The sequence below is a fragment of the Gopherus flavomarginatus genome, chromosome 7, assembly GCF_025201925.1.
Source record: "Gopherus flavomarginatus isolate rGopFla2 chromosome 7, rGopFla2.mat.asm, whole genome shotgun sequence".
Classification (NCBI taxonomy): Eukaryota; Metazoa; Chordata; order Testudines; family Testudinidae; genus Gopherus; species Gopherus flavomarginatus.
The window spans coordinates 36849923-36870856 of NC_066623.1; the positions used below are offsets into that span (position 1 = coordinate 36849923).

Sequence of the window (20934 nt, forward strand, 5' to 3'; positions counted from 1 at the left end):
ACAATCACTGGAAATGATTAAATTGCTTCATTAAGGTGCACTTTTCCTGTTTCCAGATAGTAAAAATAAGCTTTCTTAGTGCATAATGTGATATTTGAAATGGTTCTCAATTGCACGTATGTCTAATAACCTGCTTTTTTAATTGGAGGGTTTGATGAGCAGTTTCATTTATTGTACTTGGACCGTGAGGCGGAAAGGACTGCATTCTCCATGCTGCTAGATGTAGTTAGGGAAGTTAATTGCTTTGGTATTGCTACTTGACTATGTCTTGGTTCTACTGTTTACTACGGTTTTAAAAGTTATACTGCAGATTGACACACATTGCTCATAGTTACAAGTGTTCTACATTATCAGCAATAAGTAATGTGAGTCAGTGAAAACACTGCAAAGTGTCCTTCCTTACTCTTGAGTTAATGTAAGCTTTATTAAATACATAGGCTTTTCCCCATGGTCAACATTGACTAAAGGGAAATCTTTACCTGTAAAATTCAGATCCTACATGGTATCTGACTGGGTGAAGAAGTGCATGAGTTGTTGCAGTTCCATTCATACCATTACAGTTTAACACAGTTTTTTAGCAAAGTGTTGTGAACAGTGTCTGAGAACTTGTGGTCAGTGTTTTATTTTTGTGTTTTGTTTTAAATTAAATCCACATCCATATATTCTGGGAATTTATAAATGATATTGATGAAAGACTAAATGACTGTAAAGGATTTTATTTAATTTTATTGGCATCTCATTTTTTTTTTCCTGAGGTGCTCGGTACTTTACCAAGGTTCTTTATCTCAGTATTTAAAACAAAATACAGTTGGAAAACCCTGTTAATGTTAGACGAATAAAGGTAATGGTATATTTGACCATATGTGTTGTTCTAAAAAGACAGTATGCTCAAATGTGCCAAGAAATTTAATTCCTGAAAAATATGCCTTATGTTTTCCTTGATGATATGCTTTTAAATGTCTTGTAGAAAAGGTCCAAGAGCATGATAAAGCTACTTTGTATGACTAACTGCAAGAAAACTTGAAATTCATTGCAATACTGACATTCGTTTATTTTTAAGTTAAAGGGACACTGTCAAGTAATTTATAATTAAAATATGACCTCTCTTTAAAGCAGTTATAATCTAATGGAGAATGTCCTCCAGATTCTAAGTTCATTTTTTTGTTTTAAAAAAAATTAATTGCTCTGTCTCTGATAAATTAAATAAAAAAAATTAGCCACTGTTGATTCATGCCTCTTATTTATTGTTCTGCTTGTGCTGCAAGAGGCAGCCATCCAGCCACAGGGGGAGCAAAAGCTAGCTAACAAACCAGAAAACTGTGGAAATCATTGAAGATGCCTATGACAACAAGGAAGTTTACAAGGAAAGCCAAGTTGGCTTTTGCACCCTGTGAAGTGGAGAGGGAAAATTCAGTTGTCACCAAATAGAAAAATGCAGTATAGGGGTGAGGAGTGGGTGTTTATTTTCAAACTTCTTAGAGGGCATCATACACAATGGAGAGTTTTAAAAATTAAAACCTTTTATTTTAAAAAAATACTTGACAGTGTCACTTTTTTAAGTATCCCTTGCAGGGGTTGAAATTTGCTCAGTGTAGTGTTCTTTGAGAAGTAGTGCAAAACTAGCAGTTTATAAGAACTTTTCAGGCATTCTAGAGAGGCTGTCCACTTTGAGTGGCTAGAGAGACATAATAGTCACATCAGGCAAGGCAGAAAGCTGCTGGTAATTTTAACCCCTGCCTAGAGCAAACCGATAACTTCATTTGGGAGCAATTACTTTGTTGCCTTTAAAAATAGCACTGTAACCACTCTTTTTATGATTAGCTATAGTATAACCTTTATCCCTTTCAAACTATGCAAACTATTAAATGTAAATTAGGATTCAGTTAAAGAGAGTTGATTATATTACAATTAGATGGCATTCATGCACTAACTGGAGTATATACAAATAAAGCTATTAGTATGACTTTTGTATGCTAACAGCAAAATAAAATATACCTACCTATTCTAAAAATGATGACTATTAATATTGTATAACGACTGCAGGGGCGGGGAGGGAATGTTACCTCTTACCTTCGTAAAAGGGGATTTAAGATTTTTATAACTGTTTTCCATAAAACTTTATTTTTGTCAAATTTTTAGGTATTTAATTTGTAAAATAGATTTTGCTTTGTACTACCATACAGAAAATAGGGTATTGATTTAAACTTTTTGAAGCCACATGATCAAGTAAATTTGTAATAAAAAGTCAATGGATCTATATCAGTTGTACTCACTGTTTTCATTTCTTGTACGTTCTAATGCAGTGGTGCTATACGTCTCCCAAGAAAAAAAAAAAGTTGAATTTGGGGAGGAATGGAGTGGGAGGAGGGGGAAAAGGATAAATATTGACATTATAAATTGAAGTGATTTTTCATAGCCAAGTAACTTTTATTGTCAGTGAAGATTTGGTAGATATTCATTTTTATCTAATGCCTAACACATACAACTTTTTAATAATTAAAATCTGAAATTCTTGACTATGCTGCTTTGCGTTATACTTCCACCTTTATGTAATCTAGTACCTGTAAACTCTGAAACTGACCTTTTGGATTTTTTTTTTCTGGCCTTTAAGAATTTACAAGGGTTACCATGTTATATTTTTGCTCCTTTACATGTTTCTTCCCCCTTCCTCAGAGGTCTCTCTCCTCCATTTTAATTTCTATAGGATAAACATTTAAAGCTTTTTAAGCAAAAAATAAGCTAACCTTTTTGGATCGAGGACTTCAGTGGATTCAGCAGCTTTCATAGACGCTTTTTTTTTTTTTAAGTCCAGACTTTCCATTTCAGGGCATATACCAAATCTGATTGACTTGTTCCTATTATTTCCAAAGCTGTCTGGGATGGAGTTGGATATCCTGACATTGATGTACAAGAATGCTAAAACAGGTTTAAACTTTATGGGAACTTACACAAAACATGAAAACTCAAGAGTATAACTAGCAGTGCTGAATTTTCTGTTCTTTACCAACTCAGTTTGTAGAAAATGAGCATCCGTGTATGATTGGCTAGTTAGAAATCAGATTGCTCATTCAGAAATCTACTCCTAATTCATGGTAGTTTTCAGAAAGACAGGAATTTGCTGAAGTTAATTCGGGAGAGTTTTCTGCTAGTGAACACTGTCAAGATTTTTTTTAAATTAAAAATCATTGTTTTAAAAATCCATTAGTATGCTAATACATTAGCTTTTTTAATTTTCCAGGTTTACTTTACCTTCACTTTTCACCTCCCGTGTTAGCTGTCTACTTTTTTGCTGTAAACTCAGTTTGGATAGTGAAAAGTCAAGGTCAGTTTTGATATCTAGACTGTTTGAAAAAAGGTTAAAGTAGTTGCAGGTTATACGTCTGCTTCTGAGTCCCCTGCCAGTTTTTGTGCTTTTAACAACCACATTTTATTGCATTTTTTTTAAATATTCTCTTTTTACTTAATAAAGCTTTTTACTCCTCTTTACCCTCCCCCACAAAAATGGTGGAAACTGAGTACAGTGAAGGTTTGGTAGTGTAACAGTGAAACTGATTGCAGACACTGTGCCGTCAAAATGATGTTTTGACAAAAAAGACAAACTAATCTGAGATTTTTTTCTTCTAATCTTTCATCAGTGGGAATCTTGCATGTAGTTTGTAAAATGAAAGATAACGTGAGAGAAAAACGAGATTAATGGTGCCCCTTTACACTGGCTAGGTTCACTTTGGTTTCAGTCAGTTTAACGCTCTGGTTCTCTACCATTGTGCAAAAAGATTTGTGTGGGTTGCAAACGTGGCAGGGAGGTGTGATATGATAGATATATATTTTAAAAGTTCATGTAATTTAAATTTAATGAACTTCTCTAAACCTAGTATCATTAGAAATTTTGTTAGCCAAAACCTAAACTTTGGACCTAAAATTTTTGGCATTCTTTTAAAACTGATCTCTTGTGTGTTTGGAATTACTAAGAGTAATGGTCTGAATGCAAATGGAAAATGCTTCTCTAAATTTTGGCAGCAAGGAATTTGTGTGTTGGAGTGGTGAGGCCAAGAATCGGTTATGCACATCTTCTCAAACGAGTGCTACTCCATCTCCTCACTCATACGTTCATGCTAGATAGTTGTCTTTGGTTTGCTTTGTGTTTGGTTTTTTTAGTCTCTCTGCTTTTGTCTTTTGAAGCATATTATTTACTGTGAAAACTGTCATTTGTCTGAACAGGGCGGAGTGGCATCCATGAAGGCCATGTAAAGTCATCTTATATAGTGGTTTGAAATTTATTCCATGATTTGTGAAATACAAAGTGTGTGAGGGTTATCAGGGTCATATGTTGAGTTTATCAGTGTGATGAATCTTAATAGCCCTAGATTGCATATAGGAACTGAGTACCAAAATCTCAGCTGGCTAATTGGGTAGTTCAAGGCACATAAAATTGTGATTAGAGAAGTATATGGGAAATGAAGGGTAGAGCGGGGATTTATTTTCTAGTGTTGGTTTCCACACATCTAGGACATTGTGTGAAACTAAAAGAAATAAACCAAAACGGGATCCAGTGACTCAGGAAAATTAGTTTCTCTAACCAGCAAACTGGGCACAAAGAAAGTGATTTGAACTGGAAGAGGTTATGAATAAGGAGAGCAAGGTGTACTAACACAGATAGAAAGGCTTTGTACTGTAATCTTGCCTTGAAGATAGCCCCAGGTGGACTCTGGCCTCCTTCAGGGGAGAGCCCGTAATTGTGGTCCCAGAACTGAGAAGGACCAGGCCTGCTTTACTAGAACTTCAGGATGGGAAGAAAACGGTCCAGCAGAGCTGGATGGCTTTGAAGAAGATGTATGCTCTATAACTGCAAGAAGATTGTTCAAGCAGCTCAGGCCTAGATTAATGGGTAGATTTATCATCAGTTAACTCAAACTTTTTGTCTGATCATTAACCAAGGTACCTCATAAGAGGCTGGGTGTTAACAGTTCTCTTACGAAGCAGGCAGCCACGTTCTGCAACAGTTCTTGGAAATATTTTTCAGAAGTGTTACCTTGGGAAGGATCAGAAGAAGTCCTTTGGGTGAAGGGAGGAGGATGAATAGTTGCTGTGGCATAGTACCTGCTGTGCTCTTTTGAAGTACCTTTGTCAGACATTGGGTCCCCAGATAATGACATTAGTTTATCAGTCAAAGGTGAATACTGTGCCTGCTAGTGCATACTACCTCAACTTCATTTGTTCTGTGAGACTGCCATGTCTAGCACCCCAAGTTCCATGGTAGTGTAAAATCTGCACTGGCAAGTGAGCAGTAGTGACACAGTAGATCCCAGATGGTGAGTGGGGGAAACAGAATCCCACTCACAATTCCAGAGCTGTACAGTTCACTGGGAACAAGATATAAACTCTGCAACCTGCAATTCCAGTAAAACCTAAAAGCGGAGTGATGTGTTGAGAGACTAAGAGCACATCAGGTCTATATCTTTAAAAATCAGTTAACGTGACGTGTAAGAGCACAAAAGGGAGATTGCTGAATTCTCCTCTGTGAAGCTTTTCTGTATCTCTGATGCCAGTATGATTGTACCGGTGTAACTGAGAGGAAAATTTGGTCGTAAGAAGTTTAATGCAGAGGACAGCCTGCACTGGTAACTAGAGTTCTACTTACATTGGGTTGATTTCGTTCTGCGTGTAGATGATGTCTCTTCTCAGATGCGTTGGGATTTCCTGATGACCACCAGGGGACTGTCGTAGGTAGTTTCTGTATCCATGTCAATTCCTGGCCATCCTCTGCATTTTGTTTTTGAGCTTGGATTACAGGGTGCTTCGGACATGGATGTTATACTCTGGGTTGCTAACCTACCGCTGTCATCAGGCTGAAGGATCCCCCCTCTTCAGCCCAACCTCAGAGGCTAATGGCTCCTGTTTGGGGGTAATACTGCTCAGTCTGCTCTGATGGCCAGTTGGCTCATCTGTTATTTCTGTCATTGGCTATAAGTAACGGAGGCCCCTATATAGTCTCGTCCTTGGCTTTTTCCTCATAGGACACTGTAGTGAGAGAGGAATTAGAGCTAATGATGGAAGCTGTGTACTAAGTCTGACTGAATATGGCACAGAGTTTTTGAAATCCTATTCTGAAGCTGTGTAGGAAGGGAGGAAAGGCTAATTTGTCTCTACTGTTGGTCACAGAGATGCTGAGGAAGCTTTAGGCTAGAACTTGTAAATTACATATATATCCCTCTTGGCTAGTGAGAACCAATGGGAAGGTGTGAAGGCTGTTATAAGAGCTGATTGACAGAGTCCGTTAGATGATACTACTTTTAAAGTGCCTACTTCTCTTAAGAAAATGATTAGGCCCTTGCTCAAAACAAAAATCTTGATGTTGACAAACTCTTCATTTTATCACTTTTGTTTTGAATTTTCTGTTTTGTGGAGAAGGCTGTGGAAAGACAGCTGCGACAACACCTGGATTCCCAGGTCATCTTGACCCACACCAATCTGTGTTAGTCCTGAAAGTGATACTGAGACTAAGCATGGGGGGTTTTGCTGGTTGCTGTCCGCCTGGTGGCAGATAAGCAGATGTCTTAGCTGATTTATGTAGAGCTATTAGCTAACTTGGCCAGGAAGAGGTTTTTACCCTAGCAGGAGTATATGGTGGCTGTCTTGAGTGGTTCAGTTCCCTTTTTTCTGAGAGATCCCATATTACAGTCCTGGATACTTGGTCATCTGCGCTAAGTATTCCACAGAGTTGTGTTTTGTGCTTTTGTTCAGTGTGTGCGGGGAGCTTTAAGCATGGTTTGTGATGGAATACGGGCTATGGTGTCGTTAGTACGGGAAGGGGTGTGTGAAACCTAGTTCTGTGTTTTCATCTCATGTAATCTGGCACAGTGTAGTAATTTACCCAGTGCCTAGCTGAGACTGGAGTTTGAATAAAGACTAGCTGGCAGAGCGTCAGCCCATACAAGACTAAGAATTCTTGGCTGGAGGAAACAGTTTGAAGAATTGACAGGGAGCTATTTCAGTTTTCTCATTTGGGAGGGTGTCTCTGGCTTTTGTGATCCAGGTTCACAACCTAGGAGTTTATTGGGTCCCTAGCTGGATGATTAGGTACCAGCAATGATCAAGAATTCTGATTTTTCAGTAGCACATAGGTAGACAGTTGTGGTTCTTTGAGATGTGTTGTCCATGTGAACCCCACTCTAGGTGTGCAGGAGGTCTACCAAAGTTTAGGACCTGTTCTACCGTTGTCTGCCTTTTTCCTTCTATAATGTCATGTAATTTGAGATCAGCAGAGGTGCTCAAATCCGGCAGTCCCCTGCTACAATCTTGAGGGGCTGAACGCTGGGCAGCATGTCTTCAGAGAACAGTTCATGTCTTTAGAACCTGCTTTCTGCATTGGTTCAGCAGAGCTAACATTTCAATTTCTGGGCAAGTTGCCAAGATTTTTGAGACTGGATTGTAATAAGAAGGATGCATGAGGGCCTGTGATATGCAGGTGGTCAGATTAGAAGATCTGGTGGCCCCTTCTGGCCTTAGATTCTGTGACTCTGACTCTATGATTATGGGAGATTGGATTATAACTTTCAATCAGCTGATGAGCAGGAGAGTCCATAATTTGCCATTGGTTTATCAGAATGCTTTGTTTTTAATAGGTGCAATTCTATATAAAAATGCTGTGTAAGAGAGAGAGAGAATTCAGGTTTTCTAGGAGAGAGATTTTTATGAAATAATTTGCCTACAAGCTGAGATAATGGAGTTGTTGTCACTGGGGCATATCTGTTCAAGGGAAGACCAGACAGAGAACAAGTGATGTGGATTCTGTAGAGGTCTTTCAGTGCTGCATGGCAGTGTTGCAGGGTGATGGACTAGATAGCCTAAGAGCTATTTTCTGCGATTAACATTTGTGAATTAAATTCTTCAAACTGATATGTAATAATGTTTTTTCTTTTGGTCAACATATGTAGTTCAGTTTGCAGATAGGCCTTTTGATCACACTGCGTTAAGAGCTAGATTCAGCAAAAAATATGTTGGGCTTCTATGCTGCATTAGGCAATGAAAGTCCTGGGAAACTGGTTTCTGCAGGCTTTTGCCATGCTATATAGTAACTTGTGTGCTGACTCAAACTCTTTAGTTGGTGGGCCAAAGTAAAGCAAATCAGACCTTGGCTTCTAACTGAAAGATAAAACTTTAGAATCATAGAATATCAGGGTTGCATGTGACCTCAGGAGGCCATCTAGTCCAACCCCTGCTCAAAGCAGGACCAATCCCCAGGCAGATTTTTGTCTTGGATCCCTCAATGCCCCCCCCCCCCGATTGAACTTACAACCCTAGGTTTAGCAGGCCAATGCTCAAACCACTGAGCTATCCCTCTCCTCCAGTAACAGTCAGTCATAATTCCTAGTTTGATTATGGAGGTAGCATAGATTAATTTGATGGCAACTACCTAAATTACTGCACCAGATACAGAATGACTGCTTGCCTTGTGGATAAATGGCACATCTGTACAAGCAGTGCAAGGAACTAGTAGTCCTGGGAGCCCCATTACTGCATCTTGAGGCCAGAGTCGCTGCACTAGAGGAGGGGAGAGATGGAATTCTATACAAAGACAGCATATATAGATATTGTAGGTTGGTTTTATCTCAGGGTTGGCTTCATCAGTCTTCCACTTGAGAAAGCCTCTTATGATTGGAGAGCAGCAAGGCAGAATGAAGGGACAAACCCTTAATTGAGGATGTACCTTTTGAGAGAGGAGAGTGACTGTTCTTCACACACGAAAGTAGGTCCCTTCAGAAGATGGGGATAGTTGTGAATTGTTGATGTACTGTGGTGGTAGAAGATTCTATCATTAGAAATATGGATAGCCAAATACAGGGTTACTATGAGAACTGTTTGCTGACTTGCTTCACAGGTTCAAAGGTAAAAATCTCAGAGATATCTAGGTAAACTTCTAATGAGTGCTGGGGAGAAGCCTGTGGCTGTGGTACATTTGGGATCCGGGATGTGGAAATGTTTAGTTAATTAGGAAAAAGGCTTGAGTTTAGGATTTTGATGGTACCTTTTTCTGAAATGCTCTTATTGGTACATGCAGGGCCCGCTAGACAGAGAGGCACTTTAGAGAGTTAATGGGTAGCTGAGAAGAGGGTGTAAAGACTATGGAGAGTAAATAAAATTAGGCACTGAGGAGCTTTGGCGGGTAAGGAGGGCCGATCTAGAATGGATTGGGTTCTGCTTTAACCCAAGTGGAACCAGACTGGTGGGACAGAACATTGATAAGGTTTTGAGAAGATTATTTAAACTGGGAGATGAGAGAGAGCTGACAGGTGCAATGGAGCAGTTGGATTGGACTAGGGCATCTGCTTGGGTTGTCAGTAATAGAAAGGAATCTTTGCATCTAGGAGAGAATTTGCAGTGGAAAATGGAGCAAAGGCAGGTTGATTGCAACAGTACAGTCTAGAAAAGCAACCGGGTGTCAGACTAAGGAGTTAACTAAGAAAAAGGCACACAGCCAAAAATAAAAACTGTAAGTGTCTTTGTACCAGTGTGAAAGGCTTAAAAATAGATCAACTAGAATGCCTGGCAATGGAAGAGGACCTTGATATAATAGGCATTACTGAAACATGGTGGAATCATAAAAATCAGATATACTGTATTACCTGGCTATAAACAATAGAGGAGAGACAGATTAAGTAATAGAGATGGTGGAGTAGCCCTATATCTAAAACATTTCCATCGAATCTGAGAGAACTAGAGTTGAGGATCATACATTAGAATCTGCGTAGAGACAAATCCCAAGTTGTAAGGATACAAATGTATTACTGTCTTCCTGGTCAGGAATACACTATTGACTGCTCATTGTTGAAGGAGAGCAAAGAGGGAGTTGAATCTTCATAAAACTGTAATAAGGGGTGACTTCAGCTACCCATGTATGATCTGGTCAGGTGACAATAGAGCACAGTTTGGTGAAGTAATTACTTGACACCTTAAATGATTACTTCTTGTAACAGCTTATTGAAGAGAGATTCTTGATTAGGACTAACTAACACACAAGAATTGATTTAAGAAATAATTATAGTTCAGCCATTAAGTAATCACGACCATGGTATAATTATAGGTTCAACGTTCTCAGGAGAGGAGAAATAATATCTTAAAACCAACCAGGTGATACTAAACTTAGGAAAAGAAGACTTCAGGAAAATTAGGTTGTTAGTCAAAAAGACACTAACATCAAAAGGGTTGATGGTAAAATCCTTAGACTCAACAAGGACAACACCTAAGTATCGCAAAAGCTCGTAAACATCCAAGAAGGTGTGCATGGCCCTGAAGCTGAAAGAAAGCAGAGAGTCAAGACATAACTCAGTATGGTTAAATGGCAAGGTATAAGAGTTACTGGAGTCAAAGTATTTTTTTGAAAATGGAAGCCCAACCTGAGTGAAGTGGATAGAAACCTATGGCAGGTAACATGTAAAATGACAATTAGGGTTAAGAGGGGTTTTGAAGAGCTGAGAGCAAATGAAATATTGAATTGTGTTAGAGGCAGGAAGGCTATGAGAGAATTTGGGTTCACTGAAGTATGAGGCTGTAAAAGGAACAACTAAGGAGGTCAAGGACATTGCAGAGAAGCTGAGTGACATCTCTGCATCAGTTTCATAGCAGAAGAGTTTGAAAGGTCCCTGAACTTGATCTGCTCTTTAAGAGTACCTCATCTTCCTTATCCAAAAAGACTGAAATGTCCAAAGCTAATAAATTAAAGCCCTTTTACAACCAAGATCAGAGCTCATCCAAGAGTTCTGAAGGAACTTGGGAATGAAATGGTTGAGTTGCTAACTAAAATAAATGTCTCATTCAGATTAGTATACTTTAGGGCTAAACAGTAGTAAATATTGTACCTCTTTTTCAGAAAGACATTAAGGGTGAGCCTGAAAATTACAAACCAAAGACTCTTACTTCAGCACCACGTAGTCTAGTTGAAATGATAAAACATCTAGAGGAACACGATAGGGCCACACCAGCCTGGCTTTGCAAAGGAAAATTGACCCTCTAATAATCTACTAGGATTTTTTTGAATGCGTTGACAAAATAGTGGGTAATGTAGGACTAGCTGACCTAATATATTTTGATATTTAAAAGCCTTTGACAGTTCCTCCCAAGATTCTACTAAGGAAACTAAGTTTAGGGTGAGAGGTAAAGTACTGTTGGGGGGAGCAGGTTATCTTCCTCGTTCTGGCCACTGCGTATCACTCCAGCACCACAAAGTGGTCAGAATCCTAGTCCAAAGTGGCCATCTGAGAATTCTCAGAGTCCTGGTGTAAAGTGGTGTAGCTGGCTCATATACCAGCTGCTCCCTCCTGCTGTCAGTGGGAGTGCAGTGTGCCTGTGTTTTTCCTTTTCTCTACTGATGTATGTATAGGCCCTAGACTGCTATCACCATTGGCTGTTTAAAAATCAGGAAGCCGTATCAGGCTCCTTGACTATCAGAAGATTATGGTGCAGGCCAGAATCTCAGTCCTGGAGAATGAGAAACTGGCTAAGGAACAGAAAACAATAGGAAGGTACTGTTAGTTTTTATCATAGGAAGAAGGTTAACAGTGAGTGCCTTACGGTTTCATATTAGAACCCGTGTTTAATATATTAACTAGGGCTGTCAAGCAATTAAAAAAATTAATCTCAATCACGCTGTTAAACATTTAAATAAATGGTGTTCTATTATTATTTTTGGATGTTTTCTACATTTTCAAATATATTTATTTCAGTAACAACACAATACAATGTGTACACTGCTCACTTTATATTTATTTTTGATTAAAAATATTTGCAGTGTAAAAAATAAGATAGTATTTTTCAATTCATCTAATACAAGTACTGTAGTGCAATCTCTTTAGCATGAAAGTTGAACTCACAAATGTAGAGTTATGTACAAAAAAATGCATTCAAAAATAAAACATAAAACTTTAGCACCTACAAGTCCACTCAGTCCTCCTACTTGTTCAGCCAATCGCTCAGACAAACGAGTTTGTTTACATTTGCAGGAGATAATGCTGCCTGCTTCTTGTTTACAGTGTCACCTGAAAGTGAGAACAGGCGTTCACATGGCATGGTTGTAGCCGGTGTTGCAAGATATTTACATGTCAGATGCACTAAAGATTCATGTGTCTCTTCATTCTTCAGCCACCATTCCAGAGGGCATGTGTCTATACTGATGATGGGTTCTGCTCAATAACGATCCAAAGCAGAGTGGACTGATGTATGTTCATTTTCATCATCTGAGTCAGATGTCACCAGCAGAAGGTTGATTTTTATTTATTTATTTTTGTGGTGGTGCTTCAGGTTCTGTGGTTTCCACATCAGAGTGTTGCTCTTTTAAAACTTCTGAAAGCATGCTCCACACCTTGTCCCTCTCAGATTTTGGATGGCACTTCAGTTCTTAAACCTTGGCTCAAGTGCTGTAGCTATTTTTAGAAATCTCATGTTGTTACCTTCTTTGCGTTTTGTCAAATCTGCTGTGAAAATGTTCTTAAAAAGAGTGTGTGCTGGGTCATCATCTGAGACTGCTATAAGAATGGCAGAATGTGGGTAAAACAGAACAGAAGACATACAATTCTCCCCCAAGGAGTTCAGTCACAAATTTAATTAAAGCATTATATTTTTAATGAGCATATCAGCATGGAAGCATGTCCTCTGGAATGGTGGCCAAAGCATGAAGGGGCATATGAATGTTTCGCATATCTGGCATGTAAATACCTTGCAACAATGGCTACAAAAGTGCCATGTGAATGCCTTTTCTCACTTTCAGGTGATATAATTAAGAAGCAGGCAGCAGTATCTCCTGTAAATGTAAACAAACTTGTTTGTCTTAGCCATTGGCTGAACAAAAAGTAGGACTGAGTCGACTTGTAGGCTCTAAAGTTTTCGTTTTTATTTTTGAATGCACTTACATAACAAAAAAATCTGCATTTGTAAATTACATTTTCACAATAGAGATTGCACTACAGTACTTATGAGGTGAACTGAAAAATACTATTTCTTATAATTTTTACAATGCAAATATTTGTAATAAAATGTAATATAAAGTGAGCACTGTACACTTTGTATTCTGTGTTGTAATAGAAATCATTATATTTGAAAATGTAGCATAAATCCAAAAATATTTAATAAATTTCAATTGGTATTCTACTGTTTAACAATGTGATTAATCGTGATTAATTTTTTAATCTTTAATTTTTTTAAGTTAATCATGTGAGTTAACTGCGATTAATCAACAGCCCTAATATTAACTGATGATTTAGAAAAGAGGGTGAACAGTGAGGTTATTTAGGTTACCCAAGTCTAGAAAAGGCTGAGGAGCTTAAGAAGGGCCTGGCAAAGCTCGGTGAATAGGCAGCATGAAGGCAGGTGGAATTCAATGCTGAGGAATGCAAAAAAAAAAAAAAAAAAAAAAAAGCACAATGGAAGAAATAATTAGCAATGGAAGAAATAATTAGCAATACCTTGGATACATTCTTGGGGTTTAAAAAAATTAAGGTGCATGAAGAATGGGATAGAAATTGGGACTATTATGCCACTATCTATGCGCCCTCATCATCCTCTGGAGAATCCTCTGTCAGACGGTACTGGACTAGGAAGACTACTAGTCTGATCTCCAATTTACTTTGTTACTTCAGTCTGTGATTGTTAGGCCACAAGTAAACTACATTTATTATAAGGCATTTAGTGATAATATATCCTCTGATGTAAAACTCATATTTTGGATCCTTCCCACGTTTTAGCCCATGATCCTGATTTTTAATTGCTTGGATTTTACTCCAGATTCTGAGCAGCTGAGCACTGTTCTGAGGTCAGAGTGCATTAAACTCTTAATGGTTTTTAATACCATAGTTTTAAAGGTCTCTAGGACTTTCCTGATTTTTTTTTTTCTTGATGAGTTGGCAGTTTCCCATTGAAAGTTGTTTTTTTTTTTTAAAGCAGAGATTTCCCCATCCCAGCATTAATTTCAATTTAATACTCAATATTTGTAGTTTAAAGTATATCATCCAGTTTGTAAGGTGATTTGGGTTCTGATCCTGCATATGTGCATTGAGTCCAGTGGGAGTCCCATGATGACCAAATGGCTCCACAGTGTCAGGCCTTTAACAGTTAAAGTTTTCATATTTGTTACATTTTAATCTGGGATTAGATGGAGAAATGTGTGTGGACAAATCAGAAAAAGCTTCTTGTGTTGATTGCATACCTGGTTAGTAATAGTGGTAATTCTTTTTCTAGGATGTACATCAGATTATGCAACTGCAAGGCTATTTTTATGGTTTTTTTAAGAGCAGGCATTTAATTTGTAGCATGATTTTTTCAAATGTATTAAGTCGATCTGCCTTTAAATGACTGTAGTTAGAGTATACATTTCAGTTATTGTTGCGGCTCTATAAATGAGGTTCTGTTCTTGTCTGTGCATTGGGTTGAGCTTAATGTGAGTGTCAAAGACTTGAAGAGGAAAAAGTGCTGTATATGTTATGTTTTTCTGCTTGTTTTTCACCATGGAAATACCAGGAATGTCAAGTCTTGTCTTTGCCATTTTACTTACTATGGGTGTCTTAGGAGGACCCAGGTATGTGGCTTGGGGGCACTCTCAACTCTTAAATGAAGGCTGGGATCAGTAGAGAAAAAATATTGTTCAGTTTTTAAATACTTGGGAAGCACGCAGATAATACCATGATTGAGTCCATATAAATACCTAGATAGGTAGATATAAGGGCCAAGAATGTTGCCTCTTTGGGTAGTTTTCAGCTGTTAGATGTCTGACATAAATAGGTTAAACTTAAAAATAAAAGTGTTAAGTAGTCTGAGTAAAAAACAAAACAAACAAAAAACTTAATTCCTTAATTGATCAGATTTCATTTCCCAGATATCTGATACCATAAATCTACTCAGTCCCTAATCATCCCTTGTCTTCCAGGAAACACAAGGTAGACAAGACCTGAATTTTTAAGATGATAAACAGGTAGGAAAACAAAAGTTCATTTAAAACAAAACTCTTTCAGATATTCTTCAGCCACCATAAAGATAAAGAAAAGGGTATAAATATTTCCTTTCAAGGTCTGCTTTAAGGCCAAGCTGCACTCTGCTGGGCTAGAAAGCCAAAAAGTAGAGAATCTGTTCAGGAGGGAATGTCATGTACTGGGGCAGACGTGTATGCAGCAACTGTCTGCCCCTAATGCTGCAGCTGGAGGGTGGGGATTGGGCAAGATGGAGGCATGTCCAGTGGGTGGATATTCAAGGGCCAAAATTAGTGTGGGAGGGGATCAGCAGGCTTCAAGTACTAATTCTATCCCAATCAAACAACAACATGATGATGGGTACGTAGGCGAGCTGGAGTATATGTTTGGAAGAAGATTCCTTCCTGCAGACCCGCTGTGCTTCAGCACACATCTCTGAGTAAAGCTTTGTTTGCTTAGACTTTCCTCTGTGTAATGGTCCTTAATGGAGTTACATGCATGAGAGTAGCCGTGAAACTTTATAAGGTCCAAGTTCTCTGCAGTTCTTGTCATGGCATATGTTCTCCCATGCATGTCTATGTAGCACCTAATAAGATTAATACATCTTGCAACTTAAATATATAATCAACAAAAATGGCCAGTTTGTAAACAGGTGTATTGGTGGAGTGTAATCCCTTCTGTGGTGCCATGGTATTTTGTATTTCAGCCACATGCATTCTTGTATCTTAAAAGGTACAATAAATAAAGAAATCTCTATTTGTAATGCCATTCACATACTTAGTGAGCTGGTTTACTGTAGCTGTTAAGTTTGTGTTTAGGAAGTTAAATGTAATTGGTATTCAAGATGTCATAAACCTTTAATCCTAGATTTTGACTACCAGAAAAGTTAAATGAGGATTTTTTTGTCCAAAAGTTTTATGTAAAGTTTTGTTTTCCCTTTGTATTTAGGTTATTTTAAAGCTGTTCTTTTTTTTTAGCCATGACACATTGTTCTGTTCCATGGGGGTTTCTTGTCATCTTGACCTTGTTTGTAAATATTTATTGAGAATATAATGCTATATGTAAAAATGTGTCTGTGGCTCATGTAGTATGTTTCTGTGGTTTGATTCAACCACAGAATTCTGGAACTTCTTGTACTTCGGTTAGATGTTATTCTTTTAACACTTCTTCTCATGTCCAGTGTGGACCAACTCTTTATTTTTGGAAATAAATAAGCATGTAAATAAAATGAAAGGGTTTATAACCACTTACAAGAAAATTCTTTATTTAAAAGATAAATTAAATATTGTATATTTTCTGATATCTCATGTGGTGGGATGACAATCAAAATCCCAAAGGCTGAAATCCAAGTTGTTGTTGGGATGATGAGATACCATACTATGTACAAATGAATTTTTCAAGTAATTATGAAAAGAGCATCAGTCTCCTAGGCTGTCTATCAGTCAAGCATCTTCCAGGAGTGCTAAGTTAACTACAGTGGCTTGGAAATGGGGGGAAGAAATTCAGAAGGAGGTATACAGGGTTTGTTTGTTGGTTTAAATCATATTTTTCTTTCAACATAAGGCTTCTGGTTTGGGGCACTTAATTTCCAAAAATATTCTGTTGGATGGGTGGCAGGCTAGAGTGTGGTCAGCAATTCAATTTGAAACTGTTCTGTTTCATGGGCATGTTTCTTCCATCTGCCCCAGTGTGAAATTCTTTAGAACTATAGAAGTTTAACCTATGAAAATCAGGAACACGATGACATATTTTTTTCTTCTCCATATAAACCAATATTTACCAGTAATCCTGTGTTTGTTTTTGTTTTTTGGCAGACTTTTACCAGTAAATATCGGTTTATTCCTGAAATCAGAAGCCCTAAACATACCTTTGTTTATAAGGTCAGTTGTCATTTCCTCTCTATCCTCCCCCATTTAATATAAATTATGTGATCTCTAAGGTAATTGAAAGGTACAAAGTTTGCTTCCTAGTTTTCCTCCTCTGCACTACCAAAAAGGGAACTTACAGGACCTAGAGAACGTCTATCGGTAATGTAGGTGTGAATTTACAAATTATTATTGTTTTTAAAATTTCAAACTTTTTTGGAAACTTACTTTTCAGACTACAGATGCTTAGGTAAGCGGTGGTGGTGGGCACTCATAGAAATCCCCTAAAAAATAAATAATTAGGAGACTGATATTTCACAATATCATGTGTAGTTCTGTTCCAGTATATTCATTCCTAGTCTTAGAAAGTACTTATCTGAAAATATACACTAGAAAATGAAACTTAGATAAAGGGGAAAAAACAGAATTTGAACAGGATCTCTTTTTTAAAATATTCACAAAAATATGCTTTGAAGTTGAGAGAAGAGTCAAATAGTGAAATGTTCAAAACTTAAAAGGACATTGTTGGGTAGTTTAGACCACAAATTTAGGTTTTCTGGTTATTTTACAAAAAAATTAGTAGCAATACATTTGACAAAAGTTAATTTTATTCTTAAAAACCCAAAACAGGATTTGGAAGTATTTAAACACTTCTTTGTAATGTTTGCAACCAAAGACAATAGCATTGTGCTCGTATGCAAGAGACCGAAGCTAGCAAGGAATAGAAAATGAAGCTGACTTAACAGACCAATGCAAAGAGTTAAAAAAGGATTTTAAAAATTCTTTCAATTTTAATTATCTACAGCATTCATGATGCAAGGCTATTTTCTATAGCTATTGAGCTGAACAATGTCCCTTTAAGGAGATGCAGCACAATTTACAAATTTTATCCTCGATGTGTTTCCTTATTTTTGTTAGTTTCATGCTCTCAGTACAAATCAAAGCTCTTGCAACCTTTGTTGGAGTCCATAGTGACTGGAGTTTTCCAGCAGTAAGTACACTTTCTGAGCTGAAAACCTACCTTTCCTCCCCTTTTGCAGCCTGTGTGGTTCTGATTGCTGGCAGTTCTGTAGTACAGCAGCCTTAATCTGAGCAATTGAGACTGGTCCTACATTATCTTCAGACGGCTTGAGGAGGACTTCTGTTCCCAGTTTGGTACTCAAATACTCCATCCCACCTTGAGAAGTCACTTACTTTAAATAGATTATTCTCTTTAGCACTAATGGAAAATTATACTGCAAAGCAGCTTTCGTATATTCATAATTCCCGTGCAATCCCAAATTGGAGAAAAGAGCCTATTAAAGGTATATATTACTCTAGATTTTTCTTACTGTAAATATTGTAATTTTATAATCCTGTGAATATTTTATTAATTTACAAATATTTAACAAAGTTTAATCTGTGTGAGTTCAGATTTATTTAATGGTGTTCCACTTCTGTGGTTCCTTCTGCAGTCAGTATTGCATTATATTTTATGTAAGATTAACTTCAATAAAAAAAAAAGTTAACATTGATTTAAATGCCTCTTTCTGGGAGAACAAAGTATAGAGGCAATTCTCTTCTTTAAAATGTAACACTTAATGCTCTTCAGTCCCAGTGCTAAAGTAATTTAATGAAATATTACAGTTACAAATTTTCAAAGCTAACGCAGCTAAACAACTGCACTTGGAACTTGTCATTTTAAAACTTGAGTATACTTGAATGTAAATGGCTTTTATCAGCCAGTTTTCAGTAAACAAGAATCTCTGCAATATCTAATGTATTGAAAAGCTAAACTCTTTATAATGAGTAAAGGAACGCTGTATGATCAGTGTTAAGTTTTTGTAAAAACAAGCATTTGCAAAGGCCAAGTTCAATAAAAATATATATATATTTTTTAAATTCTAGTGAAAACATTTTTTTTTTTTGGCTGTATGCATTCCCCCTAGTGTTTGCATCCCAAATATTGCAACTTTGTGGTAATGTGTGTAAGCCCGAAAGCAACTAGAAATTGACTAGTTGCAGAACATGAAATCTTTTTCATTGTCCAAATTAAAGGCTCAAGCCTGTGCCCTTTAAAGTCAGTGGCAGAGCTTTCACAGAAACAGGATCAGGTCCTGAGTGATCACTTTCCTCATCTCCCTCAGCACTGATGGGGAAAATAAATTAGATTTTTCTAAAATTCGTTGTTTTATTAACCTAAGGTTCTCTAAAGACATTTTCTTTTTTAAAATTAATTTTAACCTGATTTTAACCCTTTAACAATTCTATTTTAAGATGTTCATGTTCTCTGCAGAATTATCAAAAGCGAAGTATTTTTTCCTTTCAGAGGCCAGGGAGGATTGATCTCTAATGTATTCGCAACATGACTCTCCTTCAAGGATCCAAAATATCTCAGAGGTTTTTGTGGCAGGTGGTACTTTTGGGTTTACAAGTTAATCTTTATTAGAGATGTGCCAATATATGCTGCTTATTGTAGTGTTGTTATATTTAGGCATTTTAGCTAACTTACAAATATATACTGTAACAGTATACTTTGTACAGACTTAATTTAAAATTTATTTAAAGATTGAAATAAAGTAGGCAAAAAATAAAAATGTTTATTTTTCATTAGACTAAGCAGCTATCATTCTTTTGTTTTTAGTGTACTTGGACACCAAACAATCTCAGAACGATAAAATATTTTAGTTGATAGGCCACATTGCAGAAACTCTGTGGATATGTGTATCTGTATTGTATCTTGATAACTGTTAACTCTAGAATGCAAATAATGAAATCATACTCGTTTTACCATTCAGAAGAGAAGTGTTTCACAGTTTGACTGTTTTCTCTGTTTTATGACAAAAAGGCATTTATTTTCTGAAAGATGTTTATGAAGGGCCTGCCATCTGGCTTCTCAAGTCAATTTTTAAAATTCCAGAGTGGGGGTGATTACTTGTTTAGCCTTCACTGATAGACCAAAGTCAGCTTTGACATCATATTGGGGTGCTGCTCAAATTTATGTTTTATGTCCTTTAAGTCAAAAAACAAAACAAGAAAAAAATCAAGATGTTAACTTCACTATAGAACAAATTCCTCACTGTACAGTAGAATGGATATCTCTAATCAATCTGTTGTCATTAATAATAGATTCTTATTTTTTTGAATTACTTATCTATTTAAAAGAACAGCAAACATTGTATTTGCTAGTAAATATAAAATGTTTACATGTAATTACTTAATAAATTATTTGATTTAAGATGGCTCTTATTAGTGCTGATTTTTAATGCAGAAAATTAATAATTTTTGGCTAATGTCTTTCAGCTCATGCTGTTCTTTAAAATCTCCTGAAGCAGTTTTTTTTCCCAATGCACCCGTTTGTTTTAAATTAAGTTCTGAGGAAGACAGAAAACATATGTTTCCCCAAGATTTCTGACAGGATTACTGTGTAACATTTTCCAACGTTATCTACGTCGTGATATTTCTCTTTCCTATCCAAAACAAATTATAATGCCGAAGTGGAACAGTATGCTAATAGCTGAAGTATCGCCAACTAATGGTACTACGCAGCCACAGTTTTCACTTTGTGAATCCTGGCATTTTCTTCCAGCCAAAAGTGTCTTGTTACAAGTAAACATTATGTTTCAAGATAATGAATTGTAAAGCCTGATACTGAGTGAGTTCAAACAAGACCAATGGAATGGTCCTTATATTCTTTCTCTGTTAAAACTTGTGGGAAAAGTCACTTGTTGACTGGAGAGAAGGATGGCTAAAAGATAGTTGTCGCTCACATCCTGAAGTGGCACATAGCTGTTCTCTGCTCAATTGCAGAAGAGCTGGAGAAACTCACAAGAGGTGTCCTCAGATGGATCAAAGTCATGTGTTCTCAGCCTGAGGGTTGCAAGAAAGTGCAGGGGTTCACCACCTCCCTTGCTTTCTTAATGCCTTAGATAGGTCCCAAAACATTTTTATCTTGTAACATGGGGTCATGGTATGGAAAAGACTGAGAACCACAGTTCTTCTCTAATGATTATTGAAGCCATGGATAATGATATTGCATGACTTAGAATGTTGGTGTTAGGAACTGTGAAAGTTAAAACTTTCTCAGTGTTGGAGGAAATCCAGTAGGCTAGATAATGAAAGGAATTGGTGCGCTAATC

At 37.1% G+C, this 20934-nt stretch overlaps 1 protein-coding gene across 5 annotated transcripts in view; it reads left to right on the plus strand.

Annotated features, from left to right (window-relative positions):
* Positions 1–20033, plus strand: part of PURA (purine rich element binding protein A) — a 23347-nt gene extending 3314 nt beyond the window's left edge. The window contains exons 2-4 of one of the 5 annotated variants that reach the window (XM_050962803.1): positions 16766–16831; positions 17857–18120; positions 19125–20033. The gene's annotated coding sequence lies outside the window, so the exon portion shown is untranslated. Of the gene's footprint in view, positions 1–16765; positions 16832–17856 lie in introns of all 5 variants that reach the window. The other 4 variants (XM_050962806.1, XM_050962802.1, XM_050962805.1 and 1 more) reach the window with 4 other exon arrangements.
* The last annotated feature ends 901 nt before the right edge of the window (positions 20034–20934 follow it).